At 38.6% G+C, this 20,851-nt stretch overlaps 1 long non-coding RNA gene across 3 annotated transcripts in view; it reads left to right on the plus strand.

Annotated features, from left to right (window-relative positions):
• Nucleotides 1-20,851, plus strand: part of LOC113929213 — a 106,747-nt gene that overhangs the window by 26,769 nt on the left and 59,127 nt on the right. For all 3 annotated transcript variants that reach the window (XR_003522127.2, XR_003522128.2, XR_003522129.2), the window contains exon 2: nt 19,265-19,379. This is a non-coding gene — a long non-coding RNA (uncharacterized LOC113929213). The remainder of the gene's footprint in view (nt 1-19,264; nt 19,380-20,851) is intronic.

The following is a 20,851-nucleotide window of genomic DNA, read 5'->3' on the forward strand; positions in this document are numbered from 1 at the left end:
TAGGTGTGCTGATGGGAAAGACACGAATAAAATGATTCCTAAAACATTTTGGAAATATTTAGCTGATTACTGATTCATCAGATTAAAAAATGCTTCTCTTATGTGATTACCTTCCTCCCCCTTTCCTTCTCCCTCCTGTAGCTCCCTGAGAAGTCAGTCCTTTGTCTAATGCTGTTTACCATCAGGTAGAAGACTACTGTTTTCTGAGAATATCAAAGACACTCTGCTCTGGTTTGTCTTGAAACCAGAAATAAGGCATTTTGGGTAAACACAAATATTTTACTTCAACTCCACATCTAGGGATTCAGCTGCTGGTGATATGAATGTTGAGTGAGAACTAAGTCTAGACATGAGATTTGGATAAAATGAACAAGTTGAATCAAATTGAGAGATGCTGTTACTCATACTTTCTTCATAAATTAGGAATTAAATACTTAAGTTCCTTGGGGAGTCAGTGCATAAATTATAAACCAGATCTTACATTTCCTTAAGTGCAGCATTCACTGTTGCTGATTCATTTTCATTTTAAGTTTCCAACAATTAAGAGGGCGGGAGGGGCAGAAAGAGAAAGACAGAGCGAGAAACCACCAACAAAATGCACAAACGAGGATTTATCTGCAGGTATAAAGATGCCATAACAACAAAGTAGATGCAGAAATAGCTTTAGTTTTTACTTTTCTTTGAGAAAGAACAGGAGCTTCAAGGAGGAGGAAAATATATGCATTAAAGTACTTACCACAAGTTCAATAACCAGAGAATTATCAATAGGGCAAATCTTATCATTGTAGCTGCTGATAACATGTTAGGTTAGGGCTTACTTTGGCCCAAAGCTAAAGTATGTCTTGTTTTGGACAAGAGGGGTATTTTGGAAAGGCCTCAGATGCTTGTGTATAAGATTATAACTGGGGAGTTTTAAACCTTTATTATGTGGGGGTCATGGAATACATTCAAGGACCTAGCCATGCATTTTGAGGCCCAGGTAAATTTTTAGGAAATGGTCTAAGTCTATTACTCTCCCATTTCAAACATATATTTAATGCAATACAAAGGCTATTTAGATTTTTTTGCCTTATGATTGGGATGAGGATGGGGATATTAGGTCTAACACTCACTTGTAGGTCATTCATTGCCTGTTGCAATTTTCCCATCAAAAGAGCAGAATCACTTGCATAAGTAATACAGTTACTAAACAAGAGCATCTCTCCTACACATTCACTTTATCTCAGGTTTCTGGCTACCTGGGGGTTAATGATCTATGAAATGAAGAGGCCTCTAAGTAGTGAGAAAAGTATCTGTCACTGACTTTGAGTATGCTGTTGGAGGTCAGAAGAGGAGTGACCCTCAGGCTTTCATCCAGAATATATAGAATACATACAGCGGGGGCCCAGGGTGGAAGATCTCAAAAGTTGAAGTGCTAGATAATGTATCTCGAGCACAGTAGGTACTTAAAATTTGTGGAATAAATGAATGGAAAGGGAGAAAAGTGCCAAGGAGGACTTCAAACTAGGAGGGTCAGCAAAATAATGCCATGACAAGAAATGGGGAAGGCAGGAGGGAAGAGCTGCTTTTGGCAGAAAGACAGTTTCCATTTTGGATCCATTACATCTGTGGGGAGACTAATCATGCCAACAGCTACCCTGTTGTGCCTCCTCTACCTGCCTGATGGAACCCCCGTGGACTTCTTGAGCCCCTCCTGCACTCAGGGTCTCAGGCATGGCCACTCCTTCTAGCTCTCGGGTTTTCACCAGCCCTTCCTCAGCCTTGCTTGGGATCTTGTTCCTACTCTTTCCTTGACCCCATTTTACTCAGACTCAGAGTTTCCTTAAGGAAGACTTTTTTGCCATGCCACCACCAAAATTAACTTCCTTGTTACAATCCTCAGTGTCCTATCTCTAGATGGCTCTTTCATAATACATATCACTCTTGTACTTTTGCAATGATTTGTTCAAGAGCTCGCTCCCCCACTGGATGATAACTTCCATATAGGCAGGGACCTTATCTGTTTTGCTTACTGTTGCTCTCCCAGGGTCTAGCACTGTGCCTGTCACACAGTAGGTGCTTGAATAATTGAATGAGTATGTGTCAAGCATATATAATTACATATATATGTAATTGACATATAACATATATGAGTTTCAGGTACACAACATAATGATTTGATATTTATACAGACCGTGAAATGATCACCTAAGTCTCTGTGTCAAGCATTTTGCATGAAGTATCTCATTTAATCCTCACAATAGCCATATGAGGTAGATACTGTTCTTAATAACATTTTATAGAGAAGGCACGATAACTTACCCAAAGTTATACAGCTGGTGTGTAGTAGGATTGGACCTTGAATTCTGGTTTCTCTGGTACCAAAGCTATACTTTTTAATCTCTGGGTTATTCTGCCTCCGCCAGATGGTTAAATACATAGGTGCTTGGGAGTACAAGCACAACTGTAAGAAGTCAGAAGGGTCACAAAGGAAAGAGTAAGGAGTGTTAGGAAATTGCAGGTATTTGAGTAGGAAGAGATCTTCAATTTCCTGGAGCCTAAATCCTTGATTGCACGGGTGAAGAGAATCAGTCTAGGAGGTTAAATTCCTATGCCAGGGCCACACCACTGTTTGCTCTTTTGAATGTGCTGGACCCTGGGCTCCCAACCTCCAGTTCTCTGCCCCTTTCTATAGGCAGGGCAGATGGGGGCAACGAGGGTGCCAGTCAGTTTGACTCCAAGCCCCAAGCTGAAGACAGAGGGAAAGAAAGTAGAAGGCACTGAAGTGAGTATTGTCGTGAATAAAGTGCTTTATGGGACCTTGTATGGCTCTGATTACACTATAACCATCCTTTGTTGTAGCAACGGAATTGGCTTGCCTTTGGTGTCTGTGCCTCAGGTTCCTTTCCCTTCGGTCCCCTGACTTTGCCAACATGATTGGGGAAGGAGATGATAGCCATACCTTTGCCTCATGAAAGAATATGGGGTTTCTCCAACACTCTGGGGTTGTCCCTTACCCCCTACCCACTGCCCCACCAATCTTGCCAATGAAGAAACTAAAATCCAGAGAGGTTAAACGATTTTTCACTTTTGGGTAAGAAAGTGGGGTAGCCAAGAAGTAATAAGGAAAGAGGAAAAAGGGGAGGTAAGTTAATCTGTTACCAGAATTAAATTTGGGTTATATGTCCTGTCTTATATATGTCCAGGGTGACGTAAGCCTGTCATTTTGACATAGATTTATACATTTCTTGTCCTCAAGAATACCTGGGTGGGCACCTAGCTTCACACTTCCCCTTGGGTCAGAGCAATGCCTCCAGAACTCTTTTTATCTAATTTGAACCTCTAGGACTGGGCAGGAGTTAGCTTCACCTCAGGAAGAAGGGAGATGCTGCTTCCTCTTCTGGGACCTTCTCTGTAGGGTGTCTGGTGTGTTGTTGGAGCTACCACCAAGCTGCCCACATCACTGCCAGGCCCAGGACAGAGGGGCATTAGAGATCAGGAGGCCAGGGCTTAGCGCCCTGGTCTGAAATTTATTTATATCAATACCAATGATGCAGACTGCTTTTACTTTATTTCTCTTCCAGGCTCTTCTCTATGTTCAAAGCTTGGCCATTCACGTAGGCATTTCCCTGACGTAAAGGTGGGCTGCTCTCTTCTCCAAGTTGTTGCCTCCCTCCGTTTTTGCAAGGTTGTTGTGTGAGAGCCAGTGGGCAAGAGGCAAATAGATGCGACTATGTTGTTATTACTATTATCATTATTATGCGTGTTTGATGAATGCTGAAGTCTAGGGTAGGATAATTTCCCTGAAGTTATGACTAGTGAAAAATTCTCCTACAGTCTGGCCTTTGTAACGTCGTTCTAACAATGCCAGGAATGTATCTGGCATCCGTTTTTATGGAACTCAAAGAGATTAACAGATGTGATCCAATTATCCTCCTAAATCCCTTGATGTAGCAGGCAGCAAGGCATATCCGCCCAGTAGAAATGTTGGAACACCAGGATTGAGGTGAAAGGTTCTTTTCAAGTCATATCTTTATTTGTGCTGGAAACATGAGACTTTTTTGCCCTTCAGCCAGACCTTGTCTTCATAGAGCAAGGTGTGCTTGTGGTTTAGCTCGGTCTCCCAAAGACAAACTTTCCCCCTAAGGGACTATACTTCTCCATACTATAATGAAAGTGGAATAGGAATGCAGTTCTCAAGGTCTCCACTTACTCCTTTTTTTTTTTTTTTTTTTGTAGGGAGAGCATGGAAGTGGAGAGAGGGAGAGGGAGAGAATCTTAAGCAGGCTCCACGCTCAGCATGGAGCCCAACACACGGCTTGATCTCAAAACCCTAAGATCATGACCTGAGCTGAAATCAAGAGTTGGACGCTCAACCAACTGAGCCACCCAGGCACCCCTACACTTACTCTGCTTGCCTACAGGATAAAATAAAATAAAATCAGAACCTGAGCCAGAATGTTCTAGAGTTCCTTACCTTAAAAGCCACTGAAAAACAGGATGCATGTGTTTGAGGCTTATTATTTGGGCTGGCATATGATTTATCTTGCCAAACATGGCACTCTTACCCCACAACAGGCTTAACTGTCCTGGGTAAACCAGGGTCGTGTATTCACTCTACTAACAATGGTGGTGGCAGTGGGGTGTAATTTCCCAGAGTTGAGTGCTTGGCACATTTCATTCCTCAAGCTAATATGTAATAGAGTCCCATTGTAGGTGCTGTGAGAGAAATAGATACACATCTTCTACCCTCAAGGAGTTTACAGGGTTGAGAAAGAGATGGCTATTACTGAGTCAAAACAATACTGAAACAATACTGGTATGTTCTTACTTATTTTAGTCTCTGTTCTCATGATGTTAATCTTATAGATTACCTGTACTTCCTTATTTAAAAGGAAATGCTGTAATATCTTTGTTACCATCATTTAGTGAGATATATTTTACAGAAATTCGTTCTCTTTATGAAATGTTTTTCTTTTCTAGTTGACTTTAGGGATTTTTTTTTTTCCAGCTATATTCTTATGGGCCAGAACAATACGAGATCTGACAGAGATATTTTAACAATTAAATAAGGAATTATTTTTTTTGTATTCACTTATGTAAGCAAACATATTATGTAGTGCTTTCCAGTTTACAAATTAACATAAATAGTCATTCAAATATTCACCAGGGCAGGGGCCTTCTCTGTCTTGTTCACAAGGAAAACTCTAGCACCTAGAACAATGTCTGGTACATTGGGGCTACTTAACAAATACTTGAAATGAGTAAATTTCCTATAATATTTGTTTGTTTGTTTTTTTAAAGATTTTATTTATTTATTTGAGAGAGAGAGAGAATGAGAGACAGAGAGCATGAGAGGGAGGAGAGTCAGAGGGAGAAGCAGACTCCCTGCTGAGCAGGGAGCCCGATGTGGGACTCGATCCCGGGACTCCAGGATCATGACCCGAGCCGAAGGCAGTCGCTTAACCAACTGAGCCACCCAGGCGCCCTTCCTATAATATTTGTATTTACTTTGTCCAGGGGGTCATTTATTAAAATAAAACCTTACTTAGATTTAGCAAAGAAAACTGATTATAGTAGAATTTTTGCAGCTAAAAAGGGGGCATGGCTGTGAAGTCCATACTCCCATCTTTTATAACCGCCATTCTTTGGAGCAGATATGAAAACTCATCAAAGGTAGGAAACCATGGAGAATAGAGCATTAGATCACACAAAGGCAGAGAGCTCATTTTGTCCACAGATGAAGATGAAGCTCAATGGGTTTAAAAAAATGCTGAAGGCTGTTGTGACATGACCAGGCAGAGATTTTCCTGTTACAGCCAGAGCTAGATTAAGAGGAGTGAGAGGTAGGTTAGCCTGGCAGCTCTGCAGGAAGTCAGTTTACCTGGGAGCTGTATATTACTGAGAACATAACAGAAGGTAACAGGGAAGAAAAGATATGTATCAGAACTCTTCCCTTAAAGACTACTGACTTTGTTGGAAGAAATATTGTGCTAAGTCATAGGCCTGAGAGGTTGAGGTCCCCTCAAGTGGTGTGTTTGGGAAACTCAACTAAGTAGTCCTGATACTGCTTTCAAGGGAGGATGGATCAGGCTTTGTGTCATTGGTTTGAGTTTGTAGATTGGGGCCAGACTTCCTGATCGTAGAGCTGAGGAGAGTGCTTTCTTTCCAATAAACGTTGAATATTTGTTTAAAGAATCTCAGTGTGAAAGAGTGCTAAATAATTGCCTCTTCAGGATTCAGAAGTCTGGGTCCAGTCTAGATGGTCAAACTCTGACTTTCTCATTTGGAAGTCGGGAATTGAGACCCTTCCTCTTTAGAAAAAAAAGTATGTTAGATTTATCACAACAGAAATATGTTGTGATATTGTAATCATCCAGATAAACAGAGAGATTGCAAGATTTTTTTTCCTAATATTGTCCTTGCTGAAAGAAGGTAAGGGTATACCAACCTGATAATAGATTTTAAAGAATTAAACCGTAATTTTGGACCACTTAAAAAAGTTTAAAATTGGCTTCAGTCTGCAAAAATCAATTAATCAATATTACTGAATGTTTCTTATGCTATTATAGTGATATTTTCAAACATTTTTGATTATAGCATACTATAAGAAATACATTTGATATCACGGTATACATATATGTAAATATAATTGAAAAAACCCCAAAGTATTATGAAATGGTTCTTACTTTTACTATGTATTGTACTTTTATGTTTTTTATTTTATTCTATTTTGTTTAAAAAGTGCTGGTCATGACCCTCTAAAATGATATCATGACTGTCTAATGAGTCATTATACAAAATGTAAAAATTAATGCTGTAAACAATATGAGAGGAATTGAAGGTAAAGTTCCTAAGGGAGAGAGACTTGTAGTCTACTTGGGGAGAGAATACTAACTTACAAACCACTGGAGCATATTTTTTCTTTATTAAGTTTTTTCTTTATTTTTTTTTAGTTAAAATTTTTTTAAAGATTTTATTTATTTACCTGAGAAAGAGAGAGAGAGAGAGAGAGCACAAGCAGAGGGAGGGGCAGAGGGACAAGCAGATGCCCCACTGAGTGCAGAGCCCAATGCAAGGCCTGATCCCAGGACCCTGAGATCATGACCTGAGGTCAAGTCAGATGCCTAACTGACTGAGCCACCCAGGCGCCCCTTTTAAGTTTTTTTTTTTTATTTCGGGTGCAGTGATTCAACAACTCTATACCTGACTCAGTGCTCACCATGATAAATGTACCCTTAATCCCCTCACCTATTTCACCCATCCCCCCTCCCTTCCTCCCCTCTGGTAACCCTCTGTTTGTTCTCAGTAGGTAAGAGTCTGTTTCTTGGTTTCTCTCTCTCTTTTTGTTTTTCCTTTGCTTATTTGATTTGTTTCTTAAATTCCACATATGAGTGAAATCATATGGTATTTGACCTATTTCGCTTAGCATTATACTCTCTAGCTCTTTTCATGCTGTTGGAAGTGGCAAGATTTCATTCTTTTTTATGGCTGAATAGTATTCCATTTTTTATAGGTGTATATATATATATATATATATATATATATATATACACACACACACACACACACACACACACACACACACACACACACACACCATGTCTTCTTTATCCATTCATCTATCAGCAGACACTTGGGCTGTTTCCATAGTTTGGCTCTTATAAGTAATGCTGCAGTAAACATAGGGGTGTATATATTCCTTCAAATTAATGTTTTGTATTCTCTGGGTAAATACCCAATAGTGTAATTACTGCATCATAAAAAATTAATTTTTTGAGAAGCCTCTATACTGTTTTCCACAGTGGCTGAGCTAGTTTGCATTCCCACCAATAATGCATGAGGGTTCCTTTTTCACCACATCCTTGCCAACACTTGTTTCTTGTGTTTTTGGTTTTAGCTATTCTGATAGGTGTGAGGTGATATTTCATTGTAGTTTTGATTTGCATGTCCCTGATGATGAGTGATGTTGAGCATCTTTTCATGTCTGTTGGCCATCTGGATGTCTTCTTTGAAGAATGCCTGTTCATGTCTTCTGCCTTTTTCTTTTCTTATTTTTTTAGAGAGAGAGGCAGAGGGAGAGGGAGAGAGAGAATCTTAAGCAGGCTCCACACCTAGCGCAGAGCCCGATGTGGGTCTTGATCTCACAACCCTGAGATCATGACCTGTGCTGAAATCAAGAGTCGGACGCTTAACTGACTGAGGCACCCAGGTGCCCCACTTCTGCCCATTTTTAACTGGATTATTTGGGGGGGGTTGGTGTTGAGCTATATAAATTCTTTATATATTTTGGATACTAACCCTTTCTTGGATATCATTTGCAAATATCTTCTCCCACTCAGTATGCTGTCATTTAGTTTTGTTGATTGTTTCCTTCACTGTGCAGAAGCTTTTTATTTTGATGTAGTCCCAGTAGTTTATTTTTGCTTTCATTTCCTTTGCCTCAGGAGACGTATCTAGAAAAATGTTGCTATGGCCAGTGTCAGAGAAATTACTGCCTTTGGAGCATATTTTAAGACTATGATTAATTGGTTGCTAAATTGCATGATGCAGTTTAAGAATGATAGATGTTAAGCTTTTATCTGTGTATTTTCTGTGTTGAAATACACAGATCTAAGATAAAGAAGACCACTTTTACAAAGTATACTTATTTTATACTGTATTTCATATTTCTTAGATGTACCTATTTACATCTTCTTACATCTCTGAAACGGGGGTGTATCTTACAATTGATGATATTTTACAGCGACTACTTTTGGGCTGCTGATTCAGTTGTCAGTGTCTGGCCATATGCAATCTCGGTTGTCATTGCTGGTGACATGACTAGACAACTGAAACCCTTCACCATTTCAGTCTATAAACCATTTAAGGAAGGAATAGGGATTTTTTTTCTGATAAGGAATTCAATCTGGTAAGATCAAGTGTCAGCATCAAAATTAACAGAACATTGTTAGTGGCTTGAAGAAGAATCTCAGAAGCAACGATGGTGCATACTTCCAAAATAAAAGGCTGTCTCAGTAATACCACTGTTGACATAGAAGTCAATGTTATGTGGAAAATATTAACATCGTGTTCTTTTTCATGATGTTGGTGGTGGTCACACAACTAAATCCATTTGTCAAAGCTCATTAAATTGTATGCTTAAAATTGGTATTTTTGTATGTAAATTGTACATTACTAAAACTGACCAAAAAAAGCAAATAGAAAATTGATGGTATCTTAGATTTTATGAAATATGGATTTTTCTCTATTTTTAAAACTATATTTAAAACTGTATTTAAAATATAGAGAATAACAAGAGCAGAAGGAGCGAGCAATTACTTATATTTCACCACACAAAAATAACCATTTAAAAATGTTAGATTTTTTTCCCCTATTAATGGTCTTTTACATTTTTCCCCATGCGTGGTTGTATCATAGATGACATTCCTAACTCCCTTCCTTGTGGAGTTGATGTTAGAAACTATACAAACTGAATGAGAGGGTTTCACGGCGTTCCTAGTTGTTGATCTTTTTTATGCTGATATATCCAAAAAAGTTCTTCATGTTTGGGTTCTTGTAACATCTCTTTGCAACATGAATCAAAGACCTGGAAATATTTATACTAATTATTTTAAATCATGTGTCCCAAAGACACTAAATTTGATCATTGAGAAAGAACTCTGGTACAGAACTAAACTATATTATTTAGAGGAAATGTTAGAACCAAGGCCCGAAGATAGGAATAATTAGATACTGAGCTATATAATAGTTGATAAGAATGAACCTTGTTGAGAGTGGCTTTGTGGAACCTTTCAGTTTAATTTTTTTATTGGCTTAGAAAATTTACATAACTGATAATAATAGGCTTTTCTCAGCAATAAAGGGATTTGCAGTGACACAAATCGAATCATTCCCCATGTGCCTTCCTGTTCATACCTGCCTTATAAAGTTAGATAAGGGGAGATGGCTTCAGCATGTTTGCATATCACTTTGTGGTTATAAGCTGAGGCTTAGCAAGGGTTGGGGTGAGGAGGTTTTAAGGGGGAAGGTCTAGACTCCAGCCCTTGGAGTACAGAGCTATTCAGACACTGAATTTTTGATGCACCTTGCTTTATATAATAAATTGTGTTTCACAGATATCCTTATAGGTGTGAATAGAGTGAAAGGGAGGCCTCCTTGGGATCAGGTGAGCTGTCCTAAGAGCCAGGTGGAGGCCAGTGTTCCTGAGGGCAGAGTAGGGGTGGGGGAAAGTGGGTTCCAGATATGATCCCCTTCTGATGCTGACAGAGGCCAGTACCTTCTCAATATGGAGACACTTATTCTAAGGCTACAGACTTCTGATCTCTAGTTCCTGAACCCTGGGTCTCTCTGTCTTTCAGTGAGAACTTAGTGTAAGTTTCTTTCTTGAGTGACTACTATATACTCGGGGCCTTTCATAGCTCATCTCATTTAACCCTTAGAACTACGAGAGACAAGTCTTTCTCATTTCCATATCAGAGATAAGGAAGCCAAGGCCTAAGAAAGTTGAGGATCTTGCCCAAAACCACATGGCTGGTCAGTGAAAACTTGGGACTCCCTTTACTATCACATGGGGGAATTTCTTTCTGTTCCATTTGAGAAAAGGAGCCAATACTTTTCAACTGGGATAAGAGAAAGAAATCTGATCTCATCACCCATGCTTCCATGTAAATTTATTTTTTCAGCTTCATTTCCCTCAAAATTTTAAAAAGTTCAGTCCTCTCTCTTCTATTCTTATGGTCTAAGAGCTCGGACAAGTCCCCCTTTTCCCTTTTCCTATAAGAAAGAAAAAAGTTACCCAAAGAAAGTTTAATTAAGCCAGTTACTTTACTTCTTTAAGCCTTAGTTCGTCTATCTGTAAAGTGGGGACAACAGCAATGCTGATCTCATAGGCCGCCGTGGAAGTTGGGTGGATATAGTGTGCGCAGAGCTGTGAATAAAGCCAGGATTCTAGATTGTTGTTATTACCGCTACTGTGTTTAGAGAATTGTTTCCCACACAAAGGGAAGTGGGGACAGAAGTTTGTATGTAGAAATATTTTCCCCTTACTTCTTGTATTTAAACTTGATGAACAGAGAACACCAGGGCTGATATTTTTACCTGAAAAATTCTTCTAACTCCCTTGCTTTCTGTTTTGAGAGTAGGAAAATGAATTTAGAGAAAATTCAGTAGCCATGAAGACTATTGACTGAAGATGCTATAGGAAATGTGTTTAGTTTTTTCTCAGTCTGGTTTGGTTAAACAATGAAAGGAAAGCCTTTTGCTGTCATTCAGTGCTGGAATAGAAAATATAACCAGAGCTTTGAAATATGAAAGGTGTTAATATTTGTATGTATCTAAATTAAAGTAATTTTTTTGGTGTTGTGTAATTACTAAATACCCCTTTGCCCCTCTTTTTTTTTTTTTTTTGTATCAGAATAAGAAGGAAAGGCTGTGTATTTGAGATATAGATCTGCCCACTGGTGCATTTGTAATTAAAAGACCTGTATTAACAGCACAGCTTCCATTTAGAATTTTTTAATTCGACAAGCATTTGTTGCAAAGCACTGTATTGCAGGGAAGGGAAGATGACTAAAGACCCAGTCTCTGCAAAGTAGTAATTTAAGGAAGGAAGAACATCACGTGTGCACAGCTGATTGGGAAAGGAAGATCTGCCCGTATGCTAGGCAAAGAGCTTTGCCTATTATGGGCTGCTGGTGGCAGGAGCTCTGCTCTGCCTCTTCTGAGGATTAAGGGTATATGACCACTGGGACCCCCATGTGAGATGCCTTCTGGCCTGGCCTCCCTTCCAAAAATACTTTCCTTTCAATGAACCAAACTTAGTTCACCTGTCTTGGTAGTGTTTTCATCCAGCTGGGGTTTGGTGGTTTTACTGCAGCAACTTGTTTTACGGTTTGAGTTCTGCCTTTGATTATGTAATCTTTGACTATTTTATCGTTGTTCACTTCCCTTTTCTTTCACTTTGAGATGCAGAATAAGATACCGCATGTACACTGATGAGAAATGTAGCGAGTGAATATGGGAATAAATGGAATTTGTAGCTACTGTAAAAGGTGACAGGATGTGTCCCTAACAAGGAAGATTTCTGTGTCTCCTCCAGACAGCCCTACCCAAGGAAGGCCTCTAGCTTTTTCAGAGCAGCTTGGCCAGTGGAGAAGCTCGTCTTACATCTGATAAATTAGAAAGACCCTTCCACCTTTGCAAGGTATCTTTCCATGTAATTCAGGAGATCCAGAGAGTAGCTTCCTTGCAAGAAGGCAGTAAGCTAATCCTAAAAATAGCTCACGGTAATTTCTAGATAATGCTATTTTCTTACTTCCAGCGCAATTCAGAGACTGTCACAAGAGCTTTGTCGAGTATCCCCAGTGCACAGTCCAAGCCAAATGAAAGCTCCCAATTAGAACATTGAAGCTTTGATGCCAATTAAAAATAAATGATGCTGTTTATGATGGAGTTGTACATGGATCCGAGGGAGGAGGAATAGACCAGAAAGAGGGACATTAAAAGCTTGATATTTAAAAATATGAGCAGACTTCATTAATAAATGAATGAATATTTCAGACAGTATAGTTGCTGAGCTCGAGCCTAAAATTCTAATAGGGAATTCAAGGTTTTCAAGTGATAAGTTCATTAATATGAAAAGGAGGTCAAATGGGAAATGTGTAAAGGTTATGATTTTTGAGGTTATGAAGTTGAAGTGTTTTAAGGACAGAAGAAAAATTCAGCTGTGTTTCCATTTGGCAATATATTGCAAATTGTTCAGGTAGGTCAGCTTTGGTTATACCCAAACACAGAGCTTCTCAAAGGATCTAGTTTCTGATTTCCCAAAAAATCAGAAAGCAATTAATGTGTTTAAGTTTATATTGATATTGCTGAATGCCAATAGGATGGTTTTCCATATATCTTCTCAAGAAGGCTTAATTTTTCTTTTGGTAACTGAGGGCCTCTACTTATCCTTGAGCAGAGAGATGCTACCTAAAATGTCCTCAGTTTTACCTTTTAAATAAGTTTACTGTTTTTTTTTTTAAATTTTATTTATTTATTTGACAGAGAGAGACACAGCGAGAGAGGGAACACAAGCAGGGGGAGTGGGAGGGGGAGAAGCAGGCTTGCCATGGAGCAGAGAGCCCGATGCGGGGCTCGATCCCAGGACCCTGGGATCATGACCTGAGCCAAAGGCAGACGCTTAACGATTGAGCCACCCAGGAGCCCCTCAAATTTACTGTTTTGGGTGATTAGTTCTCTTGTAGTTCCCAGTATAAAGTCATCCAAAGCATTCTTTTAATGTCAATCACAACTTTCTTCAAAAAAGATTTTACTTATTTATTAGAGAGAGAGAGAGAGAGAGAGAGTGCACAAGTGCGGAGGAGAGGCAGAGGGAGAGGGTGAAGCACGCTCCCTGCTCTGCAGGCCTTGATCCAGGACCTTGAGGGCATGACCTGAGCCGAAGGCAGATGCTTAGACTGAGCCACCAAGGTTCCCCTCAATCACAACGTTTAACCATGAGTATGAGAAATCCTCTTCAGTTTATTAATTTCTTACTTCCACTTACATATAGTCCTGCTATTCTAGATCACACATGGCATCAAGCGGAGTGGAGACATTTCTTTTCAGACAAGCTCTGAAAGAATGAAAGGAAAAACTCTCCTTAAATGTGAACAGAGAAGCAATGGATGGTGAACCATTTCCCCTAAATTATAAAGCAATTATATTTCCTGTTTCAAAACAAAGTGCACCGGGGCATGTTTTCTTTTCTGTTACATTTCTAATAAAATCTTATGTGGGAAGAGACAGAGCAATAGAAATTATTTTCCAGAAACACCAGATGTTGACCCACCTGTCTGATTAGTGTTAAGAGGTCTAATCTTGTAGTTAGGTAAATACCTTAATTAAATCACATGCCATCCCTGCATCGTTAGAATAAGTCAAAAGCTGAAATTCTGTTCAGAAATGTGAGCGTGTTGGTTTGTATACTGTGGACTATTCATATACTGCTCATATACATGTAGGCATCCACCAAGAACTACTATGTCATTTTCGCAAAGCCGGATTCCAGGTTTGCTGCTCATCAACACTGAGTCACCTTGGGCCTCCATTCCCTAATTTGGGATAATCCTGTCCACTTAATATACTGGTCCTGCATGTGAAATGACACACTGCATATAAAGCTGCTGATGCCGAGGGAGCACTCAGTGGAGGTTAGCTGCTCTCTGTCTCTCCTTCCTTCTGTTATAATATTGAAGCAATCTCCCTTAAACATAATTATCACCTTATTTATTAGCTGAAGTGCCTACAGTAATGATTCATCCTTTTGTTCAACGTTCATTTGAAAATATTAACTTAATATTATGTTTATGCAAAAATGGATAAAGACATGATCTCTGCTTCCAAGAAGTTCATAGTCTAATGTGCCAAATTGATTATGGAATTTAAAGCTGTCTTTTAACTAAGTTGCAAATATCTGTTTCCCATTTCAAGTACGTCATCTTTCCTTATTGAGTTACAGGGCCCCTTTACTCAGGGATAATCAACATTGGCTGCACACCAGAACCACCTGGGGCAGTTTCTTAAAAACATTAATGCCTGGGCCCTACCTGGATCAGTGACGTTAGAACTCCAGGTATGGGTGTGTTTAAAACGTTTCCAGGTGCAATTAGAGATGGGAATTATTGGGCTAGAGCCAAGCCAAACTTGACCTCCAGGCCTTATTCCACTTGTCACTCTTTTGTTCTCCTTACATTTGAGTGCACCATTCCTTTCTCTTTTCCCTGTCACTGTCACTCATGACCTTCAGAACGCAGCTTCAAATACACCGTTCTATGATTCACATCCTAGATTATGGTCCCTGTTCTGTGTGGTGCTCTCTTTACTTCTATGCCCTATTTTTCCATTTGGACATATCGACAAATGAAATTTATAAACATTTTCTTTGACTTTGCTTTTGTATGTTTTATTTCCCAAATCAGTGTGGAAGCTTCTTGTGGAAGAGGTCAATGGTCTATTTTTTTCGGCACCATTTCACAGTTATTTTTACAGTGCTTGAGGCTGCTGTGGGCACTCCACAAATGGTTTCGGCCAACTGACTCACTTGGTAAGCTGACTTCTTCCTCCAGCCTCTTCTGGTGTTAGCAGCTGTAGAATCTCAGCATGAATTATTGAACTCTTAACTTCATTTCCCAACTCCAAATTTTAATCTCTTTCATCAGTCAGTTCTTCGGAATTTAATCTTCCTTCCCACTAGTCCAAATGAAATATGTAAAAATGTCTTATCTTTAGGCAATTTTGGGGAAGGTACCTGCATTAAAGAAATCCAAATATAGTAAAAGCTATAGCACTGAACCATACTCTGCTAAGCATCTTGAAGGCAGGGACCATGTCATATTTCTCTTTGTGTCCCAGACACATGGACAAGTACCTGGCATACAACAGGTTCTAGTCAAGATTTGTTGAATTAATTGCTTTAGTCCTTTGGTCAAATTAAACTTCATTAACAGAGACATTCTGAATTCATCTGTCTTGCAGATTATTTGAAAAATCGGATGCATTTCTAATAGCAATTTTTCTCTGCATTTATCTTCTTATTACTCATAAGTTCTGGAATCTGACTTTCCTGTTTTATATTACTATGCCTCCCTTAGCTTTTCAGTTCACTGACATTCTTTTGAATTTTGTGTTGGCTCATGTTGGTCATTGATCTGTCTGGCTGTCTGTGGATCTATGAATATCTAACACCATACCTAAACAGGGCTATTTTGAGTTATTGCATTTAATGCACTTAATTTATTCCCTGAAGCTTATTAAAGAAAACATGGAAAATGTGAAAAAGTAAAATGTCCATCAATTATTCACTCAAAGACCATCACTGGGAATTTTTTGGTGAATTTCTTGTATCTGTGCATTTTTAAAGCAGAGTTGTGATCTAAAATTCAACTGTTCACTCAATTTTATAATTCGATTTATTTCTTAATATTTTAAATTAAGTATTTTCAAGGGTTTATAAACCTTTTGTTAAGTTCTAGTGTATACTAATATGTAGGTATATACTAATTTTAATAAATCATTGTCTTGTTGAACTTTTGGATTATACTTTTTTTATTACTGAAAATAATCCTGTGATGATCATCTTCATGCATAGAGAATTTTCTATAAATAGCATTATGTTCTAGAACCTGTGGCCAGGAGTATGAGCATTTTCAAGTTCTTGATACATGTGAATAAATTACTTTCCCAAAGATTGTAATCTCCCACAGCCCTGATAATAGTGCATCAGTATTTCCCCTTTTAATGAACTCTTGTCAGATTTGAGGACTTACTTATTTATATATTTATTTTGAGGGCAGGGTGGGGGGGAAATCCCAAGCAGAATCCACACTCAGCGTGGAGCCTGACGTGGGGCTCGATCTCACCACCCCAAGATCATGACCTGAGCTGAAGCTAAGAGTCATACGCTTAACCGACTGAGCTACCCAGGTGTCTCTGAGGACTTATTTTTAATATCAAAAGGATAATTTTTATTCTATTTAAGATTCCCCCTACAGAGTCGCACGGTGCACATGTCTTTATGATTTTACTCCATTCACTTTGGCATATTGCCATAGCTACGTGTGAATCTTTCCACACCGATACTACCTGGATGCTGTTGTTGATAGGAAGAAACAGGTTACTTGGCTTGGTTTGAATGTGTTGCTATGAGTGTACGATAAGGGCTGGTTGGAGTGTGCACTGTGGATTTCCTAATAGAGATGCTTGAGCCACCTTGTCACATATGTGTTAGTATATGTCCTTACAGGTTGAGAATATCCCCAAAGAGAAATTGAAGCTTAATTCTTTGGCTGGAATTCTTTACACAGGAGTTTGGGTATCCAAACTAGAGAAAGCTGTAAATGCATCTCTGGGCATCTACAGGCTCCTAAAAATGGAATTAAATGGTTTTTCTTTTTTTTTTTTTAATGATAAAAGGCAATGTGGGCTCTTTGGATGACTTCAGTTGACTTTGTTTCTATCTTCAAGCCACTTCCATATTCCATTGTAATGGTTGGATCCATTGTCACACCAAAAGAGATGAAATGTGGTTTTGGTTTTGGCAACGGGGTTGCTGGTATAGTCAGAAGAAATTTTACTTAGGGCCATGGTCACATTGGCTGAAGCACTGGTTTTTAATGTATAATGAAAGTAGGCCAGATATCCATTAGAGTAGTGCTACGTGGAGAGAGAGATTTTATAGAAAAATATGAGGTCTTCATTTTCAAGGCACTAGTCATATGTCACATCTTCTCTGAAGCCTTGTCTGGCCACTCTAACTCCTGTTTGTTCTCCTATATCACTTGGCCCCTCCCGCTATTGTAGCAGTAACACTGCATTAGAGTTACTTGTTTACATGACTGCTTCCCCCCTACCCAATTATGGTCTTGTAGACAAGATAATGTTATATGTTGTATCCCCCAAACATTATAGATCCACGTAGTTCCTCATAGGGTCTGACATTCAGAAGGTGACTGATCATTGATTAGTGAATGAGGGAAACAGGGAGAGGTAGGAAGAAATGGAAAATAATCTTAAATGGATGTATCCTAAATATTGTGTATCTTAAATTAGCTTTTTTTAGTCAAAACAGACAATATGGAAATATGCTTCTCACGCGGTAGATGAGGAAGTGGGTCAGAGCAGAGGTAAAGTGACTTCCTCAAGTGTTACAGCTGACTCAAACACAAAGCCAGGTTCAGCGTGTAAATACTTCTCAGTTCCATGTTCTTTTCAGTCTGCCTCAATGTGATTCACTGTAGAACAGTGGATGAATATAAGTTATTTTCTGATTATGTGGGGAAAACACCCTGCAAACTAAGCTTCCTTCATATTATGGGGCATGTTGATTCCTTCTGGCATATTTTGGAATAATGTGAATGGAGAAACACCCTCAGTCAGTGTAAGAGTCACGGTATTTTGGGACTTCATAAAGAAGATTGAAGAACTGAATCTTCTCAGGGGAAGACTTTATAAAAATTGTAATGTTTTAGTGTTAATGTCACATGCTGATGACTTTTACTGAGTGCTATATTTGAACAAATGTCACACCTATATTTATACTTCATCATTTTTTGTGAGTTAATTAGTTGAGTAAACTCATATAATAACAAATAAAACTGTGTTTGACCCATTGTGTAGGAAGTGCTTAATATTTTTGTTTTTCTTAATACAATATTCTCTAACAAGATATTTTTTTCTGTTCTGAGACATTCAGAGGAAGCAACTGTAATGCTTTTTAATAGTAGCTAGAAGAAGTAATTGACAATACAAGAGAAGTTATTTTGAGCAAAGGGGGGTTCTAGTAGAGGAAGTTGACCTACTATTAGCCAGTCAGTTCATACTCTTGACAGGTTGCTGTATCAGGCTTTGATGATTAGGATTCTATTGGGCCTTAGAGGGGGACGATCCATTAAGTAAATCATTCTCTTTCTTTCTCTCTCTCTTTTCCTTTCAAAAGTAGACACTGGAAGAAACCAGTGGAGGAGGGTCACAAGAGAACCAGGCAGTACTCCTGGTTTTTCTAGTCACTTAAAGGCATCAGGTAGACACCATGGACACAAAAGAGGCAAAACCAAAATAACAAAAATAAACTTTTTATCTTCCAAGAACTGGAAAGTGACATCTGAGAATGGCAGTGGAGAGGGACTAAGGCAAAGAGCATGGGGCTGTGAGGGAGCACGAACCCATAAATAAACTCCGTGTTCCACATGGGTTTCTGTCTGGTCTGTCTTCCATGTTTTCCATCCAGACAGCCTCCATGTCCTTCGGTTTCTCCATTAGTAAAAAGAAGATGAATGACAAAAGAAGGTTCCTTGCTTGGTCTTTTGGAATAAGACGAGGGAATGTGCCATTAGCTCAGATGTCCAGTAATCTAACCATCACCATAGTTCTAGCTTATGGTTTTAATTAGCATTATTTTCTTTGATTATATTTAATTACCCTTATAAGCCCTAAGCACTTTGGCAGGGATGTGGTAGAGAAAGTTACTATAAACCAAATTATGATTTTTATTGCTATAATTGCAGTTGAAACCCATGACATCAATTAAATCCTCATTTCTTATTTCCTTGGTTCATGTGATCATCATTATAGGTATGTATAAAATCTCAGTGTGGCATAATTATGTAATTCCTTAAACAAAGGAGCTCTAGTATCCTGGTTAGGAGAGGCAGGAGTCTAAAACCTTGCTGGTTACAATACTGAAAGCATTGTGAGAGCCTAAACTATGTCTTTTTCCTTGTTGTTTCTCCACATCATGTAGCTCAGACCAAGGAACAAAAAAGAAGTTTAGTAAGTGGTTCCTATGGAGACACTGATGCTTGATCTACGCAGTTACCTCCGCGTTCAATTACTGATGGTCTGTCGCAACTTGACAGGTAGGTTTAAGTTTACGTTCAAGTTTCAGATAGCACTAAAGTCATAAAATCTGCAGAATCAGAGTTCCAGGATATGTTAGAGTAATTACTCTTAGCTGCCACAACAAATAAAACCTTGACATTTCAGGGGCTTACCAAATAAATGCTTATTTCTTCTTATTACCTATTCCATTTTGCCGCTATAGAATTTGGAACATGTGGTTTCTGTGTTGGGTGTGGGTGGGAAAACGAAGATGGTAGAAATGCATTGGCTCTCAGTGGCCTTGGCCTGGAAGTGACATGCATTTCCACTCAGAGTCCTTGGCCTAGATTTAGTTATATGACCCCAGATGTACTGTGAAATATAGGGGAGTTTGTGGAATATTCGATGAGCACTAACTGTCTTTGACACATTAGGATTTCTGTGGAGCACTGGGTGTTCCACTGTAGCTTTAGGTACTGACCTGTGAATGCCAAATAATGTAAACATACAGATGAGCCAGACTTTTTGTTCTGTGGGAAATTCTTTTTTTTTTTAACTTAAAAATTGACATGTAACATTATATTAATTTCAGATATACATGATTTGATACATGTATATATATAGTGAAATAGACACCACAATAAGTCCAATTAATATTTGCACCATAGTTATAATTTTTTTATGATGAGAACTTTTAAGATTGCCCGTTTAGCAACTTTCAAATATACAATATAGTATTATTAACTGTAGTTACCACGTTGTACATTATATCCCCGTGATTTATTTATTTTATAACTAGAAGTTTGTATCTTTTGATGCCCTTCACCCATTTTGCCTACCCACACCCCCTGCCTCTGACAACCACCAATTTGTTCTCTGTATCTAGGAGTTCATTTTTTTTTTAATTCCACATATAAGTGAGATCATCTGGTATTTGTCTTTCTCTTTTTGATTTATTCCACTAGCATAATGTCCTCAAGTACCATCCTTGTTGTTGTAAATAGCAAGATTTTATTCTTTTAATGGCTGAATAGTGTATATATTTATATATATATGTATAAATATATATATATATATTTATGCCACACTTTCATCATCCATTCATTCATCAGTAAACACTTAGGTGCTTCCATATCTTGTCTATTGTAAATAATGCTGCAATGATTATGGAGATACATATATCCTTTTGAGTTATTGTTTTCATTTTCTTTGAGGAAATACCCAGAAGTGGAGTTGCTAGATCATATGGTAGTTCTATTTTTAATTTTTTGAGGAACCTCCATACTGGTTTTCACAGAGGCTGCACCTATTTTCATTCCCACCACCAGTACACAAGGGTTCTCTCCACATCTTTGACAACACTTGTTATTTCTTGTCTTTTTGATAAATAGCCATTCTGACTGGTGTGAGGTGATATCTCATTGTGGTTTTAATTTGTATTTTCCTGATGATTACTGATGCCGAGCATCTTTTCGTGCACCCGTTGGCCATCGGTATGTCTTCATTTTTT

This window comes from Zalophus californianus, chromosome 5 (assembly GCF_009762305.2).
Source record: "Zalophus californianus isolate mZalCal1 chromosome 5, mZalCal1.pri.v2, whole genome shotgun sequence".
Lineage (NCBI taxonomy): Eukaryota > Metazoa > Chordata > Mammalia > Carnivora > Otariidae > Zalophus > Zalophus californianus.